General features: G+C 37.7%; 1 long non-coding RNA gene across 1 annotated transcript; it reads right to left on the bottom strand.

Annotated features, from left to right (window-relative positions):
• Window positions 1-296: 296 nt before the first annotated feature.
• LOC110779529 (uncharacterized) lies at window positions 297-1,434 on the bottom strand. The gene is made up of 2 exons (XR_002531155.2): window positions 1,156-1,434; window positions 297-1,036 (listed from the first exon to the last, which is right to left on the bottom strand). It is a non-coding gene; the product is annotated as an uncharacterized lncRNA (long non-coding RNA).
• Window positions 1,435-9,233: the final 7,799 nt, after the last annotated feature.

The raw sequence follows: 9,233 nt of genomic DNA, 5'->3' as shown, positions 1-9,233 counted from the left end.
CGTGGCAGTTTCGGTTAATTTTTTTATTTTCTTTTTCTTTTTAATTCTTTCATTTATAATTACTCAGTTCTACCTTTTCATTCTCTCTTATAAACGTGTCTGTTTCCCTTTTCTTCATCAATCATCCACTAAACACCCCCACAAAATGAGAGTAACAAGGAAAGGAAGCTGACAATTAAACAAAAGCACAACGATCGCCTTCTTGAAATAAAGATTGATACTTCAAATACACAGAATTCTGATAGGAACTCTGGCAAACTCTAAAATCAGTTTTCTAATTATATTAAGAGGTGAGCTTGCACTAATGTTCAACTAAGCTAATTCATCTCAGGATGGACAAAGTTCAACCATTAATGAAAAGAGTCAGCATGGAATGAGGCTATAAATAATGTCACAAATTACAAGCACCATTGCCATTTAGCTAAAACCCACTCAAATCAAGTTTCTGACCTTTACCCTTAATCGTATAATACCCCTGCTCTTAGTCTCTTACTATGAAAATCATAATTAGTTGCTATCAAGTCCGTAAAAATGAACACCATATTTGCACAAACCAAGTCCCCTAGAAAGTTAACCCAAACCTACGACCTAATTTAGGGATTACAGAATATGGGAAAATCAATTCAGTCATATATTACAGAAATCGCACAAATCGGATTGGGAACAAGCATTAAATCAGGATAACGATTCACAATCCCACTAGAATTCTTCAAGAAAAACAAAGACAAACATCAAATTGAGGAAAAGGTAAGGGAAATTGAGGGATCTAGAGAAGAAATTGAGGGTGCCCATAAGAGAAAAACATGAATAAAAGGGGGGAATTGAATAGAATAAGGAGACTAGGAGAGTAGAGAATCGATTGTGAAGAGGAGAGAGAGTGATGCGACGACATTAGGGTGATTGTGGAGAAATAGCGGGTGGTTGTTGGGTGATGTTAGTGGACCGGTGGTGGTGGAGGTTGACAAATAAACTAACCGGTTACAAGTAAGATAGCTCCGACCGCGCCCCTAACCTCGCCGCTGACCTCTGTCACCTCCTTCGACCAACGGCGAAGGTAAATAAACCAAAAAAAAAAAACAAGTTAGGGCTTGAATGCTATTATTAAATGACTGAATTGTTCAAAGAATCAACATTAAAAACTGAATCTTTAATTACCTATACTCACTCTAACCTAAGAAACGTCGTAGATCTCGTCCGCATTGACATCGATTCGCCGAAAGATAGATAGAATGTGAGTTGAGAACTTGAGTGTATAGCGTTTTGGGTGGAGATGAACTGTTATTACTTGTAATTCCATGAATCGTGACTTAGTGGGATCAAGTCTCCATAGCCATAGCCATAGCCATGGATGCCAAAGAGATGAAGAAGAGGATAAAGAGGAGAGAGAATGCCCAGGGTTTTAAACTTAATTTTAAGGGAGATGTTAAAAAACACAAATTCTTATTTATAATGGGTGTACAATAAATATTGTACACCAAAGTAAAAGTTAACTCAAAATGCTTAAAAGTTAAGCTTATATATGTAAAAGTTATGTATTTTTTAGTGATAAATTTTTTGATTTTAGTAAAACTTATTTCTTTAAAATGACAAATAATGTATAAAATTAATCATTTAACCCTTTAAAATGTTTATCTATCAACTTTTTTATTACTAATATAAAAGTTAATCAAAACTAGATTAAAGTTACAAAATATTGAGTAAAAGTTATCTTGGTGTACAATAAATTTATTGTACACCTAGTGCGTACAAGACCTTTTGGTTAAAAAAACCAAATCGAGGGATAAGGGAGATATCCATTTAGTTTTCGATGAAGAAATTTGGGTCTGTTTTATTTTTACTAAGGTATGTTGAACCTTTCACGAGACAAGCCCAATCCAAGCTTCCCTAAATATAATAAAAAGTATTACAAATAATTGCCAGATTTAACAATTATAATTTTATTTTAAAAATTTGGTCTCCAGCAAAAAAAAAAAACGTGGTTAACTAATGTAAGTTTTAAAACTGAAATTTTAAAGTGTTCATAAATTAAAGTGTTACAAACAGGTGTTATCTTATATCAAAGTGTTACAAATTAGTGTTACCTAATATCAAGTGTTACAAACAAGTGTTACCTAATATGAAAGTGTTACCTAATATGAAAGTGTTACTAAAGTGTTACGTATACATCGAATAATTTTACAACTTTAAAAGTGTTACCATTTGGTGTTACCTAAGGTCACTTTTGTACTAGTGGTCTCATTCATCTGCGCGCATATCATGTCATGTGTCGGAAAGTCCAAGTTTTAAAGCCATGTCGTGTCATGTGTTTCTGAAGGAATCAAAGGATTTTGTGGGTTCGCCGAAAAGGAGAGAGACTGAAGAGAGCTCCATCAGTCCCAGCCTTCCTTATTGCCGACATCGAACAGGCAGCAAATCAAGTCCGTCTTTAGCAAATAAAACCTCGAACTCCTTTCTAGAACTAATTCCAGAACCAATGGCAACCGCTGATCATATTACCTAGCTCATGGCCGCCATAGCCAGTCTCAATACCAATTTGGAACTTGTGAGTAACCGCCTGGGTGTCATGGAAAAAACTGCAGCTCCAGTTGATCTTACTAAGAAGATCGAAAGCATGGTCAACAAGGTAACCAACATGGAAAACTACTTTGACACCTCGGTGGAGGATGAACTCAAGGGAAGGCCAATTTTCCCGATAACTTCTCTGCTAATGATATCCCTAAGTTCAATTCAACAGACAACCCCAAATACAATCTCAAGAACTTCAGAGCCACCATGGCAATCAAGGGGTTTAATCATGACTTATACCCTGTAGTGTTCCCTATGTCCTTGCAACCAGTCTGTCATAAATTGTACTATTCCCTCAAATATCATGAGACTAGCACCTGGGATGCTGTAGCTGTAAAACCCTGATAATTCCTTATATTTATAATTACCTTTATCCGACTAATATAAAAGAATTACCAAGATATTACCGCCACCGTGATAACGGTTAAGGCTATTTACCAGAATTACGCAGCGGAAATTAACTAACTTTCAAACATATTAAATCGTTAATGGTCATAAAACAACTTGGAACCATCAAGGCCCAAAACCAATATTGAATAGCTTAGAAAATCTATTAACAATAGTTTAATAATTAAAGTAGTAGTAATAATAGTAGTCATGACTATAATTCAGAAATAGAGTTTATAAATGCGAAAGAGGAAATAGTATCTCATCACTATTCCCATGATAACTTCTCCCGCAAGTTATCTCTACCAACCTGCTTATTAAAATCTATTCCCTAACAATGCAAGTGCAATGATGGATCATCATAGGGTCATTAAAGCGAAGGCCATGACCGAAAGACATGAAGCACGAAGTCAGAAAAAGCTGAGTACGAACAAGCTAGAATGAAATCCTAGTCTAACATGCTTCACTCAACAATAAAGACAATCCACATGCAAAAGCCATTCAAGTAAGCCAATTAGTCATGAAGACACACTCAAGACTTGACACGACTCTTAACTCATTGATTAATAAGAATTTAGCTTCGAACAAGTAAAATATAATAACAAAACCACTGAGGGAAACAAGACCACTGAGGTAAACTGAGGGTGTTGGGAGCCCACCAAACACCAAATAATATAGAGTCGGCATTTTTACCCATAGTCGGACCATATCGACGGAATTCCTGCGCATTTTATAAGCGAATAACCAAAAGAATGAAACAACGTCTTGTATCATTCAAGGAGTACGAGCTTCTCTAACGCGACTCCCCCCATTGTTCATACTCAAGGTATATACGTTCCAAGAATTTTGAAGCTCATTCGGGTTAGACTTTACGTTAATTAGTATGTTAAGTTCAAGACTCAACCCAAAGACATAACTCACAAGTAATTCAACAATTACACACATGAATACTTAAACAATGACTCTTCATTTTAATCCTTTAGGACTTGTGATCAAACATACGACTCTAGTGAATTTATTCCATAGTTCCATCTCAAAACACTGTTGAGACGACCCAGCATTGTCCTTTTAACATGCGGGATGTGCCCTTAGGACGAATAGTCCTTAGTTAAATTCACACAAACTCTTTAAATATATTCTACACTTGCGGTAGAATAAACGATGCACTGAGGCAATATTCAAACAATGCACTGAGGCAATATTCAAACAATGCACTGAGGCAATATTCAATAGGCTCATTGTAGGCTAGACATCTCGTACAATAGCATAATCATAATAACTTGCATGCAAAACACTCATACATGCATACCAATTTGAACAACATGCTTGACATAATTCAACGATTATAAAAGTCAATAACATGCTAGATCAATAGAATCTATAAGGCATTAATCCATCCATAACATGCCCATTCACATGGATTCAATAACAATTCTTAACATTCTTGTTCACACATCAAACATGAATTCACAACACTTAAGTTCACATGATTCACAATCAATATACTTCATAAAGTCCTCATGGGATGGGTGGTCACCATAGTCTTGTACGTACCTGGAATACCTAAATATGGGGGACACTATGCGAATCACAACTCAATCTAGAAATCAACTCCTATAAACACAAAGGAGAAACTTAATTATTATTCATGTTTATTAAATTTCCAGCAACTATTTAAGAGTCTAAAACCTTTGGTTTATTTAGAAATTAATCGTTATTCGTTAATTTAATAGTCTCAAATAGTCAACTCAAGTCTTAGCATAAAAACATTGACTTTTTGGCTTTGAAATCATCAAAATCAACACTTTAAAGCTTTATAAATAATCTGAAAATTTAAGTTGATTCCCATAATTTAAATCGTCATTAAATTATGTGAATCAATCGCTTGAACAATCGGAATTAAAATCATATCAATAGGTCATTAATAAAAACCATGTTTTGACCTTAAAAATTGACACTTTATTTAACCATTAAATCTGAAAATCATAATTCATTTGAATTAAAATCAATCCCATCAATTCAAACACGAAAATATTAAAAATATGGTGTTCACAACCGTTCCCAGCAATTTAAATAATCCAAAACAATTAAATAATCGAAATTAAATAATTTAAAAACTGAATTTGGAAAAGTTAAAAGTATACGGATTACGGAAATCGATCAACAACAACGACAACACACAACGGAACTTGTGTTGCGTGTGGCAGCAAGCACAAGCAGCAGCACCGCACAAGCAGGTGCGCGGGGCGCGGGGTAGGGCTGTGCACGGACAAGAGCAGAAGAGAGAGAATAAAAACTACTGCAGCAGGATTTTAGAACGCTCATAACTTCTAATCTATAACTCTGAATCAATCGTTTTCTGAGGCAAAGTTCAAGGAGAAACCATTTTCTGAAAACGAATGCAAGTATAAGAAAAATGGCCAAACATAAGTTCGACGAAAGAAAATGGAATTTAGGGTTGGGGTTTTAGTTTTAGGTTTAATGAATAATAGTGAGGGATTTTGAGGGTGAGCACCTATATATATAGGTTTAGGAAACTCAAAGATGGGCTAGGCTTTAGGATTCCCTTTCGGGCTTCATTAAACATAAGATTGACTTGCTTAATTTGTTTGGACTTGAACTTGGAATTGGATTGGGTTACATTAATTAAAAATCGTTTTACTTTTGAAACCCAATTAAATTCCCAACATTAAATAATAAATTCGTTTTCAAAATACGACCCAACAATTCCCAAATAAATAAATTCGGTGAATTTATTTAATAAAAATCTGGTTTTCGTAAATAATTAATAATTAAATTATTTAAAAATAAAATACATTTAATTCCTATTAAATGCAATTAAATTCGTAAAAATCTTTATAAATACAATGAAAATATATTTATAAATTACGAAAAATACGAGGTATTACAGTAGCTCAGGCCTTCATGGAACAATACCAGCCAAACATACAATTGCAAACGACTCTCCGAGAGCTAAATGTTCTTAGACAGGTGCATCATGAGGGTTTTACCAATTATCTCAACTGGTGGAGGAAATGGCCTCTCAAATGGTAACTCGACCTTCTTAAAGGGAATTGTTGAAGAACTTCATCGCTGACCTCTTACCAAAATACAACACCCATATGAAATATCCAGGCCTTGAAAGCTTCAATAGGACTTATGACATCGGGGCGACATTGAAGATGATCTTATGAAGGCACCCACGACACCAACTCCACAAGATGAAGTGTGGAAGGTAAGAAGGTTGAAGCAGCATCCAAGTTCCACGAGGTCAACGCTTTAGAAGCTCCTCAGGGTCAGAAGTCAAGCAATTTAAACAAAGGAAAGACTAATCAATGCAACTTCCTAAGCAGGCCCCAGTGGGTTTTCACTAACCTGGGTATGTCCTATTCGGACACTTTCGATCAGCTGGCAGAGAAACAACTGATTACACCTATTGGTCCAACCGAGGATCCTCCAGCTGACAAAAGATCCAAACGTTGGGACCCGAATGCCTATTTCAAGTTTCACCAGGGAAATGGGCATGGCATTGAAAGCTGTTTCAAGCTTAAGCATCTAATACAGTACATGGTAGACAACAAGACCCTACCTTTGCCTCCGGGAGCCAAGCAGTCACCATCGGTCCTACCCATCTCCCAAGATTGCGGAGATGAGGAAGATGACTTCCCATGTAACTTGATTTCTACAATATACAAGCCATCCTTCGAATTGGTGGTCCCAGTCTTCCACCATTTGATGCCACACCCTCAAGATTAGGTGATTTCCAAGCCTCGAGTAACCTCTGACATTCAAATGAACATTTGTCCTTTTTCAACCCTCAGGGCCATAGGCTTCACAGAGTACGATATGATGCTGACCATGGAACAAGTAATCAAGATTCATTGTGTTACATACAAAATTCTAGGGGTCCTGGAGCTGGTCTTCTTTGTTAAGTCCTACCGCAACCAAGCTGAGTTCATAGTCATTGACATACCGGCTGATTATGACGTTCTATTCGGGGAATCCTGGCTCGAGGAACTACTAGACGGTCCTTCCTTCTTCACGCCCAAAGGCTCTAACTGCGAAAGCACCTCCATCAATGCAACACTGGCTCTGTGCCAAGCAGAGGATGAACCAATCCATGAATACTACTGTCGGTGGACTGTCTCTGCTTACAGTATCCGATCTGGGCAGCCAGAGGGAAGATTGGTTAGAATGTTCCTCCTGAGTCTCAACAGTGTAAGTAAGAGCCAGTTTGCTGCATTCCCATACAGTTCCTGGCACCAAGTCTGGGATCAAGCGTCCAAGATCTATGGAAACAACCTCTTCTACTACAATGATGATGATGAAGACATATGGAATACCCCGATAATAGCATTTATGTTTAGTTTTTTCAAGTCCAGAGTCTGTCTTTCAATTTTTGAGTCCTAGTGATGAGTCAAAGAGTCTAGGGTTAGAGTCTTGCATCAATCAAGTGCCCTTAGAAGCCGAACTTCAAGTCAAAGTTGTCGATGTAATGATTGCTAATTTCAATAACACTTCAATTTCATCCTACTCTTCAAGTCCAAGTTCAAAACACATTCCTAATTCAAACAACTTTTCTTTTCAAGAAACTGAAATTGAAATCTTAAAAGCTATTGAAATTCATGAAAACAGGACGCCTATAATTGAGGAAACAGAAAAATTTAACCTTTCTAACAGCACTGATCCAAAACTAGTCCAGATTGGTTTAACTCTATCTCAAACAGACCGGGACGATCTGATCAAAAGTTCTTCAAAAGTTCTTCAACAGACTAAGGCATTAAAATGAGAGGCTCAATCCTCAAAAATGTGCATTCCGGTAACGTCAGGCAAGTTGCTCGGGTATGTCATCAGTTCTCGGGGTATCAAGGCTGATCCTTCCAAAATAAAGGTCATTCTAGATATGAAACCGCCAGCGAATAAAAAAGGAATTCGGGGGTTCCTTGGCAAATTACAATACATCGGCAGATTCATCTCAAAGCCCACTCTGAACTGTGAGCTAGTGTTTTAAAAACTCCATAAGAGTGAGCCTAAGGTGTGGGACGAACACTGTCAACATGCATTTGACACCATCAAGGGCTATCTTTCAAATTTTCCAGTGTTGAAGCCAGCAATACCGGGTACCCACTAAGGCTTTATCTTACAACGAGTGACTCAACAGTTGGGACTATGCTCGCCCAAGAAATCGAAGGCAAAGAAAACTTCGTGTACTATTTGAGCAAGAGGCTACTCGAGTACGAAACCATATATACTCAATTCGAAAGGCTCAATATCGCCTTGGTTTGGGCCACATAAAATTCAGACATTACAGCTACCCATACAGTGCATGTAATTTGCAAAGCAGATCCTCTCAAGTTCTTATTTGAAAAATCGGCTCTCAACGGACGGCTGTCCAGATGGTTGGTTATGCTAGCTGAATTTAATCTGAAATACATCCCTCAAAAGTCTATCAAGGGTTCAGCGGTCTCTGGTTTCCTAGCTGATTGTCCTATCGAGGCAGAGGAGGAAAGTTATGACCTACCCGATGAGCAAATTCTAATGACAAACGACGACAGCTGGTCATTGCACTTTGATGGTGCCTCCAATCAATGTGGGTGGGATGCCGGGGTAATCCTAATAGCTCCTGGAGGCACTCACACCCCAATCTCTGTAAAGCTATAATTCAATGTTAGAAACAATGCGGCCGAGTACGAAGCTTGCATTATGGGTCTGGAAGCCTCCATAGCATTAGGTGTTCAGAAACTTCGAGTGTATGGGGACTCTTCCCTAATCATCAACCAGATTTTCGATACATGGAAGATCGAGAGCGAAAGCTTGGCCCTTTACCAGTCCTATCTTGAGAAGTTGTCCGAAAGGTTGAAGAGCTTCGTTATACATACCTACCTAGGGAAAAGAATCAGCTCGTCGATGCATTGGCAAAACTAGCATCAATGATCAACACCCCAAACGGTATGGTTGAAATGCCACTTACAATTGAAACCCGTAAAGAAGCAGCATATGTCCATGCTATTGACGATGTCGAGCCTAAGGAAGATGGACCTTGGTTTTCAGACATTCTAAGGTACCTACAAACTTCCGAATATCCGCCCCATTTTTCAAGCAAAAATCAAAGGGCTTTGCGCCTCCAATCAGCAAGCTTTGTTCTAGAATGTGGTATCCTATACAAAAGGTCTCTTGACGACCTCAATCTCCGATGTGTTGACAAACACGAAGCACAAAAGATCATGGACAACTTACATGTCGGGGTCTGTGGTGCGCATATGAACGGGAAGATGTTAGCC

This window comes from Spinacia oleracea, chromosome 1 (assembly GCF_020520425.1).
Source record: "Spinacia oleracea cultivar Varoflay chromosome 1, BTI_SOV_V1, whole genome shotgun sequence".
Taxonomy (NCBI): domain Eukaryota; kingdom Viridiplantae; phylum Streptophyta; class Magnoliopsida; order Caryophyllales; family Amaranthaceae; genus Spinacia; species Spinacia oleracea.
The sequence above is the reverse complement of the archived record's forward strand: the minus strand, read 5'-3'. Positions and strand labels throughout refer to the sequence as shown.